The 20,081-nt window shown below is 41.7% G+C and overlaps 1 protein-coding gene across 1 annotated transcript in view; it reads right to left on the reverse strand.

Moving 5' to 3' along the window:
* The window catches only part of vwa8 (von Willebrand factor A domain containing 8), a 329,616-nt gene that overhangs the window by 269,237 nt on the left and 40,298 nt on the right, over nucleotides 1-20,081 (reverse strand). The gene's annotated exons all lie outside the window — the stretch shown is intronic.

Consider the following 20,081-nt stretch of genomic DNA (forward strand, 5'->3'; position numbering starts at 1 on the left):
CAGGATTTACTCACATTTGGGAAAACATGATCTTATGAGCAATAGGCAGCCTGACTGAGTGCAGGAAGGTCATGACTCACAGACTTAATTGAGTTTTTTGAGGAAGCGACAAAAATGTTTAATGAGGGCAGGGGGGCAGTGGATGTGGTCTACATGGACTTTAGCAAGGCCTTAAACAAGATCCCTCATGGCAGACTGATATGGATCCATCTTACCATTCCCATCACATGGGAACTGTAGTGTGCTGGTAAGATGGATACAGAGCTGGCTTAGTCATAGAAGACATGAGAGTAGCGGTGGAAAGATGTTTCTCTGACTGGAGATTCGTGATGTGGAGATGCCAGCGTTGGACTGGGGTAAATACAGTAAGAAGTCCCACAACACCAGGTTTAAGTCCACCTAGTTTACTTGATAGTAAACCCACAAGCTTTCGGAAATGCTGTTCCTTCGTCAGGTGTGCGGAAGGTTCTGATCAGAGAAGGGCATATAAAGGCACACACAGTTTACAGAATACTGATTAGAATGCAAGTCTTTACAGCTAATCTGCTATTCAAGCCTTAAAGATGCAGACAATGTGATTGGAGATAGCATTAGACATAGGTTAAAGAGATGTGTACTGTCTCCAGTCAGGACAGTAAGTGAGATTTTGCAAGTCCAGGGGGTTACAGATGGTACGGCATGAACCCAAGATCCTGGTTGAGGCCGTCCTCATGTGTGCAGGACTTAGCTATCAGTCTCTGCTCAGCGACTCTGCGCTGTTGTGTGTCGTGAAGGCTGCCTTGGAGAACATTTACCCAAAGATCAGAGGCCGAATCCCGTGACCACTGAAGTGTTCGCCAACAGGAAGGGAACAGTCTTGCAGCATATTAGATAGACAATGTTGGCCGAGTTGCAAGAGTCAGTCAACGTTGTCTACCTAATACGCTGCAGGAAAGGATGTCCTGAAGCATGGTACATTGGGGAGACTATGCAGACGCTACGACAATGGATGAATGAACATCGCTCGACAATCATCAGGCAAGACTGTTCCCTTCCTGTTGGCGAACACTTCAGCGGTCACTGGCATTCGGCCTCTGATCTTCGGGTAAGTGTTCTCCAAGGCAGCCTTCATGACACACAACAGCGCAGAGTTGTTAAGCAGAGGCTGATAGCCAAGTTCCGCACACATGAGGACAGCCTCAACCAGGATCTTGGGTTCATGTCGCACTATCTATAACCCCCATGACTTGCCTGGGCTTGCAAAATCTCTCTTACTGTCCTGTCTGGAGACAATACACATCTCTTTAACCTATGTCTAATGCTATCTCCACTCACATTGTCTGCATCTTTAAGACTTGAATAGCAGGTTAGCTGTAAAGACTTGCATTCTAATCAGTATTCTGTAAACTGTGTGTGCCTTTATATGCCCTTCTCTGATCAGAACCTTCCACACACCTGACGAAGGAACAGCATTTCCGAAAGCTTGTGGGTTTACTATCAAATAAACTGGTTGGACTTTAACCTGGTGTTGTGAGACTTCTTACTGTGGAGATTTGTGACCAGTGGTGTTCCGCAGGAATCAGTGTTGGGACTCATGCTGTTTGTTATATATATATAAATGATTTGGAGGAGAATGCAGATGGTCTGATTACTAAGTTTGCAGACAAAGATTGAGGAAGCTCAGACAATGAGGATTGCCAGAGGATACAGCAAGATATAGGTAGGCTGGAAACTTGGGTGGAGAAATGGCAGATGGAATTTAATCCAAACAAATGCGTGGTGACGCATTTTGGAAGGTCTAATGCAGGAGGAAAGTAGACAGTAGCTGGTAGAATCCTTAGAAGCATTAACAAAAAGAGGGATCTAGGTCTACAAGTCCACAGTTTCCTGAAAATGACAACACAAGTGGATAAGGTGGTCAAGGAGGCATGCTTGCCTTCACTGGTCAGGGCATAGAGTATAAAAATTGGCAAGTCGTGCTGCAGCTGTACAGAACTTTAGTTCAGCCACATTTGGAATATTGAGTACAATTCTCGTCGCCACACCATCAGAAGGATATGGAGACTTTAGAGAGAGAAAAGATTTACTAGGATGTTGGCAGGTTTGGAGGATATTAACTATCAGGAGACACAGAACAAACTTGGTTTGTGTTCATTTGAATGTTGGAGGTTGAGGGGCCCCCTGTAGAAGTTAACAAAATTATGAGAGGCGTGGATAGAATGGATAGTCAGAGTCTTTTTCCCAGGGTAGAATTGCCAATTATTGTATAGATTTAAGGTAAAAGGGAGAAAGTTTAAAGTTTTTTTTACATGGAGGATAGTAAGTGATTAGAAGGCACTGCCAGAGGTGGTGGTAGAAGCAACGTTTAAGAGCCATCTTGACAAGAAACATGAATAGGCAGGAAATAGACAGATACGGACTGCTTAGAGGCAAAAAGTCTTTAGTTTAGAAAGGCATCATGTATCGGCGCAGCGTTGATGGGCTGATAGCTCTATTCCTGTGCTATCCTGTATTGTTCTTTTTTTAGGGTGGGATGAGATACGGTGGGAAGTATAAATACCATCTCATGTTGTTAGCAGATATGGTCTGTTCTCCTGTATTCACCATAGTTCGTCCTGATCACAAAATTCTTCCCACTGTGAAATGAAAGATTGTCTACAATGGAATGACATCAGTCACTGTCCTAATGTGGAGTGAACCAGGGTTGTATTCTTGCACCAGTGCTGTTTGTCACCTTCTTGTCCTGCCTCCTTTCATATATTTTCCACGATAAGGATTCTAAGAAGGAGCATGAAATTAGACAGAAGGTTGCAATGTCCAGATTGAGAGTGAAGATGAAATTCAAAAATGTTCTAGGTACAGAAACACACATTTGCTGACAATGCAGTTTGTGTGGCACATTTCGCTGAAGGCTCGCAGACAATTCTAAACCCTCTCCCTATTGCAGAGGAACCTGGAGCTAAATCAAAGACATTGGCAATAACTCAAGATAGTCAGCCTAAAGCAACACCTGGGGCAATACTGCAAGAACTCTCTGAGACTCCTTTGAAAGCACTTTTCAAATTCACAACTGCTATCACCTAGAAGGATAAGGGCAGTAGATACCTGGAAACACCAGCCCGAGATATTCCCCTCCAAGTTACTCATCATAGAATTGACTGGTGGCTTACCCTTCTGGAAATCTGGAATTTTGTCCTTCATTGCTAGAGGGATGAAGTTTAAAAACAGAAAGATTTTGTTGCAGCTGTATAAGGTGCTGGTGAGGCAACACCTGCAGTACTGTGTATAGTTTTGGTTTCCTTATTACATCTTGATCCCCTATTTTAATCACAATATTTTTGTCCGAATGAGCTCCTCATGCCACAGGGCCACCTGCTACTATTCTTCGGTTTTGCTTTAACAGAGCTGTTGTTTGTTTTGCTACCAAAACATTCTGTTGCCTTATCTTCATGTCACTGTCAGTAACTACTTTCATCTTTAACACCATCACTAACATTCCTTTGTCCATAACATCTATGTCAAATCATTCCTAGTTCCCACCTACCTGACCTCCTGTCCTGTTCCATCTGTTCCACCCCCTCATACAGTCTAAAATCCATCACTTTTCTCTCTCTCTTTAGCTCTAAGGATGCAAAATGATAACTGTGTTTCTCTCCCCACAGATGCTGCCAGACCTGCTGCATTTTCAGAGTATTTTTTGTTTCATTTCTATATGAAGGCAGGTTGTGTACACCTCCAGAGACAGGAGTACAATTTCTAAGTGACATTCCATTGCAGTAGAGTGGGAATGCTGCACTGTTTAAGGTGTAGTCTTTTGGATGATTTGTTCAACCAAGGTCTGCCATCACTCTTGGGTGGATATGAAAGTATCAATGGCACTGTTTTAAGGAGATCTGTTAAGTTTTCAATGGTGTCCCAATCAGTATTTATCTCCCATTCAACATTACGAAAAATAATAATCCAGTCATTATCACATTACACTTTGTAGGACATTGCTGTACAGAAATTGGATGCCACATTTTCAGCGACAACATTTCGATACTATTTGACTGGCTGTCAAGTGATTGGGGGGCATCCAATCAAGGTGCTACATAAATCCAAGCCTGTCTTTCTTTATAAGTGGTCCCATGAGGTAGAAAATTGATCATATGCTTGGATGTCTTGGCTACACAAACTTTTAACATATTTTAGTTGTTTGTTTTCAACTCCTAGATCAGAGTAGCCTACAGGTTTTTTGGACATCTATTGACTTCTTTTGCCACAAAAAGTTCATTCTCTTTGTATCAGTTCCATATTCAGCTGCAAGTACACCCAGTCTGTCATGTTTCTAGTGTCACAGTTTGATGACCAGCTTGAACACACATAACAACTCATAATTGACAAGAAACCACACAAATCAAAAGTGAGGAAAATGGCTAGCAATGTTACGAATGAGAAACTATTTGGATTATAGAGGAGACCAAACCCAGAGTGGTCAGTCACAAGAAGCCACCGATAAAATCAAACTGCTCAAGATACTTCCCAAGAACTCTTTGCTTACTTACCTCCTCAAATATTCTCAAAATAAGGTGAGAAACATAGAAAAATTATTTTGATAAGACATATTTCATGATAGTATTTTATTTTTACATGGAGACTCAAGTCTCAAATAATGCATTTTGGTAGAAAGAACATGAAGAGACAATATTAAATAAGGGATAAAATGCTAAAGGGGTGCAGAGGCAGAGGGTACATGTGTGCATAGATCATTGAAAGTGGCAGGGCTAGTGGAGAGAGCAGTTAATAAAGCTTAAAGCATTCAGGCTTTATTAAAAGTGGCATAGCATACAAGAGAAAGCTGGAATATTGTGTACAGTTCTGGGCATCAAACTATAGGAAGATGTGCAAGTATTGGAGAATGCTTCCAGAGATGAGAAACTTCAGTTCTGGGGATAGATAGGAGAGGTTATGACCGTTCTCCTTGGAGATAAGAAGGCTGAAAAGAGAAATGACAGATGTTCAAAATCATGAGGGGGCAGAACAGAATAGACATGGAGAAATTGTTCCCATTTATTAAAGAATCACGCTGAGGGCATAAATTTGCAAAAGAAGGAAATGTGATGTGAGCGACAGCTTTTTCACAGTGAGTGGTTCATATCTGGAATGCATTGTCTGGAAGTGGGGTGGAGGGCATTAGATGATTACTTAAGCAGAAACAATGTGCAGGGGTATGGGTAGAGGGCAGGGGATTGGTACTAAGTCATGATGCTCGTTTGGAGAGCCAGTGCGCAACAGGCCAAATGGCCCCCTTCAGTGCCTTTAAAATAAAGCCCCTCTCAAGAGCCTTGCATTGGAGTTGATAGTTTTTCAAAGCTGTCATAATGTTAGCTGGAGGCAATTACCAATTAAATTTGTGTCTGAATTCACAGCTATCATAATCTAAGCATGTCCTGTGTGTAAAACTGAGCAAAAAATAAGATGATTTTCTCAATTAGACATGCCTTTCCGCAGCTACAATGGGATTTTGACATTTCAATTTTAAACCAAGTTACAGGAAGAATGTTAAAATTATTTTTCAAGTAAAATAGTTACAGAAAATTATTTTCAAGGTCTTACACTTGACTTGACAGAAATAGGGACAGAATACGGAGTGAATAGATCACTTGTACTCTGTGTTTTAACTATGAGTCTATGGGACAGGAAGCTACTTGCACCATCAATTCCATTCCAGCTCTCCTCTGAACAATCTAGTCAGTCCTATTTCCCCAATCTACCATTTCCCTCAATCTCGTCATCAGTGCGGCACAGTGGCACAGTGCTTAGCACTGCTGCCTCACAGTGCCAGGGACCCTGGTTCAATTCCTGGCTTAGGTCACTGTCTGTGCAGAGTCTGCATGTTCCCCCCATGTCTGCACGGGCTTCTTCCAGGGCTCCTTTTCCACCACAGTCCAAAATACTTGTTGGTTAAGTGCACTGGCCGTGCTAAATTCTCCCATAGTGTACCCAAATAGGCGCTGGAGTATGGCAACTAAGGGATTTTCACAGTAACTTCATTGCAGTGTTAATGTAAGCCTACTTGTGAAACTAATAAATAAATTTATATAATTGATTCTACCAACCTCCTAGGCTGGAGTTTCAGATTATACTATAAATTCCAAAGGAATTCCTGTTTATTTGTTTTCCCTCCTGCCAAATTTAAAGGAGGCCTCTGTCCAAGCTTCAAAATTACCTATGAATTAATTTTTCCAAATTCCAAACTAATTTTAGAACAATTAACCAACTGCTTCAGAGAGAGAAAGAGAGAGAGAGAGACATGAATGAAAAAGATAAATGTTAATCAGGATATCACAATAAGTCTCGCAACACCAGGTTAAAGTCCAACAGGTTTATATGGTGGCACTAACTTTCGGGGTCTCGCGCCTTCTTCAGGTGAGCGAGGAGTTGTGTTCACAAACAGGGCATATATAGACATAAACTCAATTTACAAGACAATGGTTGGAATGCGAGTCTTTACAGGTAATCAAGTCTTCAAGGTACAGACAATGTGAGTGGAGAGAGGGTTAAGCATAGATTACAGAGGTGTGTATTGTCTAAAGCCAGGACAGTTAGCAAGATTTTACAAGCCCAGGCAAGTCGTGGGGGCTACAGATGGTGTGACATGAACCCTTGATCCTGATTGAGTCCTCATGTGTGCGGACCTTGGCTATCAGTTTCTGCTCAGAAGTTCTGCGTTGTCATGTGCCGTGAAGGCCTCCTTGGGAACATTTACCCGAAGATCAGAGGCTGAATGCTGAAGTGTTCCCCAACAGGAAGAGAATACTTCCTGCCTGGTGACTGTCAAGCGGTGTTCATTCATCCATTGTCGTAGTATCTGTATGGTCTCCCCAATGTACCGTGCCTCAGGACATCCTTTCCTGCAGCATATCAGGTAGACAACCTGAGTCACAAGACTATGTACCATGTATCTGGTGGATGGTGTTCTCACGTGAGAGGATGGCATCCGTGTCGATGATCCGGCACATCTTGCACAGGTTGCTGTGGCAGGGTTGTGTGGTGTCGTGGCCACTTTTCTCTTGAAGACTGGATAGTTCGCTGTAGACAATGGTCTGTTTGAGGTTGTGCGGTTGTTTGAGCGCAAGAAATGGGGGTGTGGGGTTGTCCTTGGCAAGATGTTCGCCTTCATCAATGATATCAGGCAGAACTTCTTTGCTTTTATTCAAAATAGTGATATGGGCATCCTTCGGAGGGCAGACAGGATCTGGACTAATAGCTCATCTGAAAGACAACACCTGTGACAGTGCAGAACTTTTTCAATAGCACTCCCTCAATACAGGGCTAAAGGTTTAGCCCAGATTTTGTGCTCAAGTCTCTAGTGTGGGACTTGAACCCATAACCTTCTGACTGAAACATGTAAGTGCTATCATACTGTCTGACACACAATGGTCAACACTCTATAGAGGTGTTAAGTGCTAAAATACTGATACACAACAATTCAGATTGCATCTCGATCTCTGGAGAAAATGTGAATATCACTGTACTTTACTGCTGTAACAATTTGAAATGTTTTGTAATGTGCCTCAGATTTTATATAAACAAAGTATATTTTTTCAAAAAAAAGTCAACCCTATATAGCCTACAAGCAGTACAGATAAAATATACGTTTAGCGGGATACTAAGAGTGTCTAGGCATTGAAAGAGTTAATGAACCTAAACCCCTTTAGAAGAATTTTAATAATTGCTGCAAGCACAGACTGGCTCACTGCTTAACATGGTACAAAACATGTAAAATACTTGTATGGATATTCTGGAAACAAAGGGAAAGTTGGTGACTGGTGGAGATTGGCTGAAAAGGTGGAGGAGGAAGGGAAACGCAAGTGCACGTTAAGGGAGCGAATGAGAAGAAACGTTTGTCGATGATTGAAGGGACAGCACTAGGTGGGTGAACAAGAGGAGTAGAAGAAAGTGAGAACAGAATCACAGCTTCCACCTAAAGGGCAAGGGGTTATATAACTATCAACTCTACTTCATAAATTACTGCTTAAATGTCTTAATGCTTACGTGTCAAACAAAGTCATGTAACTACTAATATGGTGTTAGCATTAAACAATTGAAATGAAAGTCAAAATTGAGTACACAGTGCAAGCTGTCAAGGAGAATCCACTGGTAGCTTACATGAGGATGCTTGTTTTTGCACTCATCCAAGATATTGTTTGAGCTAATCTGTCACATACTGCCACACGATATGTTCTCCAACATTATTCCATGAATGTACTGATCCTATCTGGGTCCTTGTAAAAGATAACTTGTTTAAATAAATTCTGATTTTTGCCACAGTAATGCTTCTGTGATTCTTACAATTTCAGTGAAGCTCCTAGTTCACCAGAGACAGTAAGTCCAGCTGGACAAGGATCTAGAATCATAGAATCCTTATAGTGTAGAAAGAGGCCATTCAGCCCATAAACCCTGCACTGGCAACAATCCTATACAGCCCTATCCCCATATTGTATTGACGCTAAGGGCAATTTAGCATGGCTAATCAACTTAACCCACACATCTTTGGACTCAAACTCATAGGATTAAAGATGATTGGGCAGAATTGTCTGGCTGTGCTCACCCCAAGGTCATAAAATCCTACCCAAGGTCAATGGACCTTTGCATGGTCTGTGTCTCATCCACAACGATTCCTGTGGCAGGTGGGACAGGACAGGAAAAGTTGGTCCATAATCTTTGCAGTTTGTAGCATATTGCCTTGACCTCTTCATAAAGAACTTTGTGATAATATGAAGGAATTTAACAAGATGGAATGGTTCAAATATGTTCTCCACACTAATCCTGCAGTTTTTCAACTGAATGTATCTATTAGTTCTCCATTCTCTATTGGTCATATGCCCTCATTGTGCTCAAAGTGAGAGGCATCATTTGATTAAAATACTCAAAAGCACCCTCCGCTGCCCAATTACTAAAAAAGTATTAAAATACCCCTTTTTATAGGTTGCTTTCTCATTCCCTGTTTATTCTTGCCTACATAGAAAACTTGAACACAACATTTAGTCAAACTTTCCAGGTCTGCACAGCCAGAGAAGCTGTTTTACGGATGTGGTATTAAGAAAGTTCCAAGGCAGTGTTTTGAAGGAGGGAAGGATATTTCTCCCTGATTTCCTGGCTGGTACATACCCTTCAATCACCAGCATTGGACATAGATTATCTGGTCATTATTGTATTGTTATTTGAGGAAGTTTGCTATGAGGAAACTGGATGTTGTATTTTCTATGCTACGAGAGTGAAGACATCAAAAAGACTTAAGTGACAGTAAGATGCATTGGGGCATCCTGTGATTGTGAAAGATACTGTATAAAGGCAAGTCTTTCCATCGTTATTCAGACAGAACCAAAGGCGCATCATCCAAAGCCCTCAGCAAATTTGTATATAATACTCTCATCTCTGGGCCAGAAGGTTGTAAATTCAAGTCCCACTGCAAAACCTGAACACAAACCATATCGAGACTGGCACTCTACTGCAATAGTGAGGAATGCAGCACTGTCACAGGTACTGATTTTTGGATAAGCTGTTAAACCAAAAGCCTGACTGTCCTCTCAGGTGATACAAAAGATCCCATTACAATTAATGGGATTATTTCAAAGAAGAGCAGAGGTAGTGTCGCCAAAGTTTATCCCTTAATCAACATCTCAAAAACATATCATCGGTTATTTCCTGTGAGAGCTTGCCTGGTACAAATTGGACGCTATGCTTCCCACATTGCAACCATGATTATACTTCAAATCTACTTCAGTGGCTGTAGAGTTCCTTTGGGATATCCAGTATTCAAGAAAGGCACTACCTGTACAGAAAGGCAAGCCTTTCTTTCTAAGCTGGCAATCGTCAGATACATAATTGTGATGAACATAAAACCTTCAAACCAATTTTTCTTCCTGCAACCTCTGATGCACGATAGCCACTCTATACCTCCAAACAAGATCTAATGCATCCAGATTCACAATCAGACATATGGGCACACTAGATGCTCCAGCGCTGCAATAAAATTGCAGTCTAAGCCACACATTCAGGGCCTGCTGCACACCAAGAGGGAAAAACCAGGAAAACGTGGAAATGATTTGTACTAGTCCAAACAGTTGTATTCCTGAAATTGAATTTCAATAGTAGTGGTGCCAGTGGTTTTAGTTTTCTGACAACTTCAAGCTGGTTTTAATGCTTGCTAGGGGAGTTTGGGGGCAGGCAAGAGCAACCCACTTATCCAGACTCTTATTCCCATTGAGTGACCACAAAGCTTGTGGAGTTTTAAAAACGGTCTTCATTTCAAGCTATAGTATGGAAGCTAGTCATCCACTATGTGGCTTGCCTGCTCCTAGAACACAGGAATACAGGGGCAGTGATACCTTTGATTATCTTACACATAATTTGCATATATCAATCGCAAGTATACATTTGTTCTGAAGTTACTGATATCCAATTACAGTGAATAGTCCTGATGATTTCATTTTTGTCAGGTGAAAATAGTTACTAGTTACAGCTTCTACATGCTTGTCTAATTAAAATTACTAATTACACTTACATGGTAACACCATCCAAACATTCAAACCTGCTGTTTTGGCTACCACCTTAGTGTTACCAGACTTTCCATTCTCTTGTCAACTTGCTTGTGCTGCCCATTTATAAATGTAGGAACTGCACTGAAACATCTTCACAACAGCTTCCCAAGGGAGCTGTGATGCACTCAATTCCCAAGGAAATTCTGCTGCTCTCAGTGATTTTTAACTCCTTCAATGCTAACAAGAAATGACAGGTAAAGAAACATCAACATAGCAACAATGGAAGTTTAAATGGGTAATAGGGATGTTACGATGATATTATAGTAAAGGTAATTATCAACCTTAGTTCTGAAGTACAGATTCCATTATTTTATTCATTATTGATTCCAAGGCCAATGGGCCAGTAAAACCAGAAATGCTGGTCTGAGAGCATGGTGGAGAAAGAAACAGAGTTGATGATTCAGGTTGATGGCCTTTCATCAGAACTGGGAAAAGTTAGAGATGTAATGGGTCTTAAGCATTTGAAAGGAGAGAGTGGGAATAAGAACAAAAGGGAAGCAAGGTGGCTGAGGCAGACACGCTGGGATTGTTTAAGACTTATCTAGATAGCCACACGAACAGACTGGGAATAGAGGGATACAAACAATTGGTCTAGTTGGGCTCATGAGCGGCACAGGCTTGGAGGGCCAAAGGGCCTGTTCCTGTGCTGTACTGTTCTTTGTTCTTTGGAAGGTCTGTAATCTTACAAAGGGCAGGAGAGGTCAGCCCTAGCAGCCTCCTTCCCATAGCACCTTTCTATGCAAGTACAGGAGATGCAACACCTGCCCTTTCACCCCCTCCTCACCAGCGAGGGACCGAAACGCTCCTTCTAAGTGAAACAGCAATAAATTTGTACTTTAATGAAATTACTGTATTCACTGCTCACTGTGCAATGTTCTTGACACTGGAAGACCAAACATAAATTGGGTGATCACTTTGCCAACCACCTCCATTCAGCCCACATACATGAGCCCGAGTTTCTGGCTGCCTCTCATCATAATTCTCAACCTTTCTCCCACTTTGACCTCGCCCAGCGGAAGTATTTGAATAAAACTCAATGTAAGCTCAAGGAATAGAACCTCATCTTTCATTTAGACACTTTACAGCCTTCTGGACTCACTCACATTGAGTTCACTAATTTCAGACCAGAACTGAGAACTTCAAAAGGACACAGACATGTTTACGGAATGGGCAGATAGGTGACAGTTAAAGTTCAATGCAGAGAAATGCGAAGTAATTTATTTTGGTGGAAACAACACGGGAGAGACACAATAAAATAGGGGGTACAACTCTAAAGTAGATGCAGGAGCAGTGGGATCTGGGTGTATATTTGCATAAATCATTGACGGTGGCAAGGCAGGTTGAAAGACAGCAGTTAGTAAAACACAGGGTATCCTGGGCTTTATTAACAGGGGCATAGAGTACCAGAGCAAGGAAGTCACTAGTTCAGCCTCAACTGGAGTATTGAGTCCAGTTCTGGGCACCACATTTCAGGAAGGATGTGAAGGTATTGGATAGTCTGCAGGAAAGATTCATGAGAATGGAGAAGTTAGGACTGTTTTCCTTAAAGAAAAGAAAGCTGAGAAGAGATTTGATAGAAGTATTCAAAATTATGAGGCATTGTGGATGCATTGTGGGCAGAGTGGATAGAGAGAAACTGTACCAACTCATGACATGATTAAGAATGGGCACAGAATTAAAGTTAATAGTAAAAGAAGCAATGGTGATATGAAGAAAATCTATTTCATGCAGTGAGTGACTAGAGTCTGGAATGCTCTACCTGAGAGTTTGGTGCAGGCAGTTTAATTAAAGCATAGCAAAGGGAATTAGACTGTTATGTGAAAAGGAAGAATGGGAGTGTTATATGAAGAAGGTGGGGAGGGGAATGAGGTGAGCTGCTCATTCAGAGAACTGATGAACCAAATGGCCTCATTCTGCAGCAGAAAAATTCTGTGATCTCTGCCCCCATTTCCTATTCTGGTTTTGGTTTTATCCTTGATTTCCTCATCTTTGCTTTCAGGCAGCAGTTTTTCATCATTCTGCCATTCACACCTTCTCTAGACACAGGGTCTTTTCTTGACCCTACACAACCAACTCTTTTGTCATGTAATCTCTCCTCCCAGATTTTCCCTCTTATTCTTTTACTAGGCACTGCCCTTTCACTTGCTTAAAGACTTTTACACCTGCAACTCTTTCCAGTTCTGGTGAAAGATCATAGACCTGAAATGTTAACTTTGTTCCTCTCTCCACTGATGCTACGCCTCCTGTTGAATATTTCCAGCATCCTCTGTTTTTATTTCAGTTTACTTTGCTTTTGCGTCAGTAAGTTGCTTAGGTCTTGCAGAATTCCCAAGAAGTAAACACTTTTAATTTTCTCTTTTTCTAACAGTACATTTTAGCTTCCTTTCCAATTTGCCACTACAGCCCAGATCAGAGAAATTAAACTAAAATCTAGTTCAAAACAAACACAGAATATACAGCAACCCTAGGAAAAATACCTAACTAGGGAGGCTCCAACACGGCAAGATTGATGAACAGGAAGGAATGGTTGTTGTCTGTTTGGATTTTAAGGGAACGTTTGACAAAATACCACACAAAATCAGGCAGGACATATTGAGGGAATAGATGACAAAGAATGTGGGAATATGGGCTTCATAAATAGACATATTGTATACAAAAACAGCAAAGTTATGCTGAACCTTTATAAAGCTCTGAGTTGGCTGCAATTAGAGCGCTGCATCTAGTTCTGAACACCACGCTTTCGGAAGGGTGAGGGTCCATGAGACAGTGTGGAGGAGATTTACCAGAATGGCTCCAGGGATGAGGAATTTTAACTGCAAAGTGAGATTGGAAAACCTAGGTTTGTTCTCCTCAAAGCAAAGGAGATTGAGGAGTAGGATGTATAAGATGATGACAGATTTAGATAAGATAGACAAAGAAAAGTTATTCCCATTAATGATGAAGGGATGCAGATTTAAGATTCTGGGTAAGAAATACAGGAGGAAGAACTTATTTATGCAGCGAGTGGTAATGTCCTGAAACTTGTTCATGGTGGTGATGGAATGGAGATGATGAATGATTTCAAAGCAAAATTAGAGGGCACATGAAAAAAATAAACTTGTTGGGCAATGCGGACAGAATGGGGAAATAGAATTGATTAGATTGCTCTAGACAGCCAGCATGAGGTTGCTGGCTGAATGGCCCCCTTTGTGTCTTAGTGATTCTTTGACTCTATTTTTTCCAAAGAGCTTTTCTTGAACAGTGAGTAATGTGCGAGAGGATTGAAAGAATGAGGAATGAGGAATTCCATTATTAGTTTTTGTTAAAGTTTGAATAATTGATCATTTCTCATTTTCCAGGGCAAAACTTGTCAACTATTCCAACATAAAAATGCAACTTTATCCATAAGATGGGGCTAGTGATTCAAAGAGCACCAGCTTTTATTTAGGTTATCAGAGATGTCAAATCGGATAACTGCAGGAGTTTGACATGAAAACATATTTTAAATTGGTTCTAATGAAAAGATAATCTGTTAGTTCACTTTGACACATGTGTTTCGATGTGAAGATGTTAATTTTTCTAATCCACACAGAGCAAAAAGCTTCTAGTTTCAAACCTGACTTGAGCTGTGTTTGCTGATTTTGGTGGTTGATGGCTTAAGAATTACAGCTAGTCTCTGACACACCCAAGCCAAAAAAAAACGTTTTCACTCCTGAATGCTATCCAGTGACTTGAACAAAGTGAACATTTTTGCTGTAATGCCCTGTCCAATGTATTCTCACCTGCCATCTGAAAAAAATGAGCTGTTGAGCAAGATATCAGGAGGCTGCTGACATCCAATGGAAGCTGAATGTGACCATGGATCAGTAATCTAATAAAAATTTGGTGGTACTGACCTTGAACATCTCGCAAAGGCTATCCCCACACCCCCACTTCTTGCCTTCAAACAACCGCACAATCTCAAATATACCATTGTCCGCAGCAAACTACCCAGCCTTCGAGAGAACAGTGACAACGACATCACACAATCCTGCACGGCAAACTCTGCAATGTTTGCCAGATCATCGACACGGATGCCATAATCTCACGTGAGAACACCATCTACCAGGTACAGTACGTACACTTGCAACACGGCCAACGTTGTCTATCTGACACGCTGCAGGAAAGGGTGTCCTGAGGCATGGTACATTGGGGAGGCCACGCAGACACTATGACAATAGATGAATGAACACTGCTCAACAATCATCAGGCAACAATGTTCTCTTCCTGTTGGGGAATACTTCAGTGGTCATGGGCATTCGGCCTCTGATCTTCAGGTAAGCCTTGCCCAAGGCGGCCTTCATGACGCACAACAACAGAGTTGCTGAGCAGAGACTGATAACCAAGTTCTGCACACGAGGACCAGGATCTTGGGTTCATTTCACACTATCTGTAACCCCCACAACTTGCCTGGGTTTGCAAAATCTCCCTAACTGTCCTGGCTGGAGACAATACACATCTCTTTAATCTGTGCTTAACCCTTTCTTCATTCACATTGTCTGTATCTTTAAGATTTGAGGACCGGTAAAGACTCACATTCCAACCATTATTTTGTAATTTGAGTTTGAGTCTTTATATGCCCTGTTTGTGAACAGAACTCTCACTTACCTGATGAAGGAGCAGCGCTCCAAAAGCTAGTGGCTTGTGTTACCAAATAAACCTGGAGGACTTTAACCTGGTATTGTGAACATCTTACTGCATTATAATCTATGCCACGACTGATGATCAATGCCACAGCTGTGAAATGGAAGTGTCCCATCTGCCTTCTTTCTTACCTTACTAACCTGTCCTGCTGCCTTCAGGGATCTGTGAATAAGTACCCAAAAATCCCTGTGAGCTTCCTGGTGTCCTGCCATTCACTGAGCACTCCCTTATCTTTTTACACAGTGAAGAACAATCTGATCAGGATAGCTTTGATCTGTTCTACTTATAACTCGTGCTTTTTCAATTACCCACAAGTTTGGAGAACTTGCAGTTCCCCATTGACTTTGCCACAGCAATGCTAAGTCAACCAATAAGTACCCTTTCCTCCTGTAGTATAAATTACTGTGATTGTTTGAAATTTGTCATTCTTGTGTTTGTTCTGATGAGTCTAAGATGACTGAAATATTCATTATTCTGTAAATAATGGCAGATAGATGCTCAGTAGCCCAAAGACAACACAATAGAATGCACAATCATTCTCACCTTTTTACATTTGAGCTAATTTTTTTTAAACAGGTCTTTAGTTTACATTTCCACGTGAAAGAAGTGTGGATCGGAAACCTAAATATGTGAACATAAAGTTTTGTACAATATACAAGTTCTTGCCCACAAACCTTGTCATTATGAATCATAGTCAATCTCATTATAGACACTGAATACATAATCTTGGCTGATGCTTGCTTGCCATTGTACATTTGCCAAAAAATACAAAGAACAAAAAAAAAACAAAAACAGCCCGGAAAACAGGGCCCTTCGGCCCAATGAGCCCACGCCGCCATTTTAACATTACCAGTTCCCCCCTCCACCCATGACCCTTTTCTATTGTTTTATGGTAATCCACATTGAGGGAAACTAATTTAGGGACAATTTATTAGGGGGTTTTAGTTAAGTTGGGCAGCATGGTTGGTGCAGGCTTGGAGGGCTGAAGGGCCTGTTTCTGTGCTGTAATTTTCTTTGTTCTTTGTATAACCAGGGTAGGATATCCTTGGTGCAGAATAGATTATTTGGTGAAATATCCTTCAAGATTATCCAGGATCAAGGTTGTGGATGGTGAGCATCTTGTTGAAGGACAACAGAGATGGGCTGACAGTTTGAGACTGAACAATTACAGGGAGAAAACTCCTAAAAAAAAATTAGGATCAGGTTTCGTCCAGTGATCTGACTTGTCCAGTATTAACATCAGCTGGGATGTAACAATGTCGAACTAATGCTTGTTATTGCCCAAGTTTTCTGCTATCTTTCAAGGTACTGGTTTTGACTTCTTTAATAGTTTTTGGGAAGAATTCAAATCATTGCATTTTTTGAATACAGTCATTGTATTGACAAAACCATGACTTATTTTTAACCAATTTCACAGATTGACAGATATTCGGGATCTTTGTAAAATTAGTGATGCGCTGATCACAATTTAAATCTGAAATGCAAAACTTGACGAAGAAACTAGCATCATTAAAATGTGAAATGTTTTATTTAGAAGAAACAAAATATTCAAAGTAACTGCGCAAGCGATCTTATTTTTAGATGTGGTTGATGTTATGTATAATAGGACGCATTCAGAATAATGCATCTGGAGGAAGAGAAAAGTTCACTTAAAAAGCAGACGTGTTGTAGTTTGCAGGCACAGGGGGTACAAGACCAAATGACACGCAGTGCTGAGAATGAAATTTACTAAGACTAGTTTGTTTCTGGGGAAACTCACCCTCCACAGTCTTGAACTCTGCAGTTCCTGAAAAGGTTATTGTGAAATTGCAAATGACCGAAAGCAGAGTGATGAATTCATTATTAGTCATTGATCGAGTAGAGATCTATTCTCTCCCAAGAGAAACGCAAGCAGAGGCTGGTAACCTTCCACAGACTTTTCTGCAATATCCATGCCTCAAGCCTTGCCCTGGACTTCTCAACTGATGGCAGGTTCAAAATGGAGTTCTAATCAATGTTCCCTTCTGGGTTTTACTACTACACAGTGCAATAGGTAGCCTTTTTAAATTTGAACCTCATACACAAAATTTCAATGGAACATTCGTACCTTCCTGGCTGTTATGTGGCTTCATACAGCTCAGCAAAAATATTAGCTCCAACAAAAGTAGTTGGCTATGTATTGTGGCCAAATATGAGCAGTGTTCCTTGAATTATCAGACAGATTTTTGTTATGATTGCTTCAGCTTCCCTGAGTGAAAGTGAATTTTCATCACTCAATGGAATGAAATTGGCAGCAGCTCTGCGTAGAAAACAACTTACAACTCAAACCATCATCTATGACGTAAACGCCAGATGCATATGGGGTGAGCATGATGGCACAGTGTTAGCACTGCTGCATCACAGTACCAGGGATCTGGGTTTGATTCCAGGCTTGGGTCACTGTCTGTATGGAGTTTGCAGATTATCCCCATGTCTGCATGGGTTTCCTCCAGGTGCTCCTGTTTCCTCCAACAGTCCAAAGACGTGTTCGTTAGGTTGACTGGCCATGCTAAATTGCCCCTTAGTGTCAGGGGGATTAGCTAGGGTAAATGCATGGGGTTATGGGGATTGTGGTAGGATTGTGGTTGGTGAAGACTCGATGGGCCAAACGGCCTCCTTCTGCACTACAGGATTCTATGAAATAACCTCATATCTCACATTTATAATCAATTATTGTTGGAATGGTATTATAATTGTTAAAGGTGTTAAAATATCAAACTGTAAATTGGTAAGGATACGCAGATATGGATAAGGATATGGTAGCCCTGGAAGTGATTTACACTGACAGCATTGATAATAGTTGTAATTTATCTGGACTCAAAAGACCTTCAATAAGGTGCCATCTAACGTACTAATAAGATAAGAGAATATGGAGTCAGACTGCTAGCTGATTCAAGACAGAGAGCAGAGAGTGGGAGTAAATTCAGAGTGGCAGAAGGTGGTAGGTGGTGTTCCATAAAGTTCAGTCAAAGAACAAAGAACAAAAACAGCCTGGGAAACAGGCCCTTCGGCCCAACGAGCCCGCGCCGCCGTCTCAACACCACCAGTCCACCTCTCCACCCACGACCCTTGTGTAATGTTTTATGGCCATCCACATTGAGGGAAACTGATTTAGGGACAATTTATTACTTCCAATAAGCCTAACAGCACATCTTTGGGGTGTGGGAGGAAACCGGAGCACCCGGAGAAAACCCACGCAAGTACGGGGAGAGTGCGCAAACTCCCACAGACACCGGCCCAAATCCACGTGTCTGCACAGCAATCAGTGATAGTCACTGAGCTGTCATCTTGCCCAGTATCTGGTCCAGTTTAGGCACACATTAACGACATGAAGCACTAGGCCAATCTCGAACAACCAAGAACAGCCCAAGTACGACCATCGCGTGTATGCCCCTCGTTGGACACAAGGTGGACCGACTTAAAACCTGTGAATGAAAAGGGAAAAAAAACATTATTATTGTACCATATCCATTTACCTTACCAGGGATGCCCCAATGCTAATGACCCTTATTTAAAACAATCTCCTATATCCACCCATCTCCAACCCACTCACGTGCCTGTCTAAGGTACTCTTAAACGACTCTACAATCACTAATGGTCACAATTTACAATTTGGGCTTTGACATCAGAAACACAATGGGATCTTCTGAGCAGTGGCAATGCGCTTATAAATTCTGGAACTCGGTTAAAGAGGGGTAGAGGAAAGATAGATCTTTTTATCGCACCACCTGCTGCATGGTAAGTTTAAAGGTCCAAGCTTTTAAAGGAGAGTGAATCATATGTGAGTTCATGAGTAGCGGAGTACATGAGTAAATAAGTGGGTTGGTGGGTAAATGGGTTAGTCGGTTGGCGAGTAAGTGGGTTAGGCGGGTAAATAAGTGGATAGATAGATAGGTGAATAAGCTGGGTTAGATGGGTAAGTGGGCTGGTAATCAGTAGATGTTTGAGGTGCAAGGTGGGTAAGTGGGTAGTTGAGCTGGAAGATAGTTGAATTGGGAGGGTTAGTCAGATCTGGTTGCTGAGTGTGTTGGTCAGGTCTGGTCAGGAATAGTCCAACAGTCAGGGCTAGTGGTCCAATGATCAGTGGTAGTTGGATGGATGAAGGGTAATCAGGTTTGGTCACAGTTAGTCGGGGGGTTGGGATGATAGTCAGATGGTCTGGGGTGTTTATCAGTAAGAAGTCTTACAACACCAGGTTAAAGTCCAACAGGTTTATTTGGTGGCAAACGCCACTAGCTTTTGGAGTGCTGCTCCTTCATCAGGTAAGTGGGGAGTTCTGATGACAGAGCATATAAAGGGACACACTCAATTTACAGAATACTGATTAGAATGCGAGTCCTTACAGCTAATCAAGTCTTAAAGGTGCAAATAGTGTGAGTGGAGATAGCATTAATTACAGGTTAAAGAGATGCATGTTGTCTCCAGACAGTACAGTAAGTGAGATTTTGCAAGCCCCGCCAAGTTATGGGGGTTACAGATAGTGCGACATGAACTCAGGATCCCGGTTGAGGCCGTTCCCATGTGTGCAGAACTTGGCTATCAGACTCTGCTCAGCGACTCTGTGCTGTCGTGTGTTGTGAAGGCCGCCTTGGAGAACGCTTACCCGAAGATCAGAGGCCGAATGCCCGTGACCACTGAAGTGTTCACCAACAGGAAGAGAACAGTCTTGCCTGGTGATTGTCGAGCGATGTTCATTCATCCGTTGTCGTAGCGTCTGCATGGTCTCTCTAATGTACCATGCCTCACGACGTCCTTTCCTGCAGTGTATCAGGTAGACAATGTTGGCCGAGTTGCAAGAATACGTACCGTGTACTTGGTGGATGGTGTTCTCACGTG

The sequence above is a fragment of the Carcharhinus amblyrhynchos genome, chromosome 15 (genome assembly GCF_965287045.1).
Source record: "Carcharhinus amblyrhynchos chromosome 15, sCarAmb.v2.hapA, whole genome shotgun sequence".
NCBI lineage: Eukaryota > Metazoa > Chordata > Chondrichthyes > Carcharhiniformes > Carcharhinidae > Carcharhinus > Carcharhinus amblyrhynchos.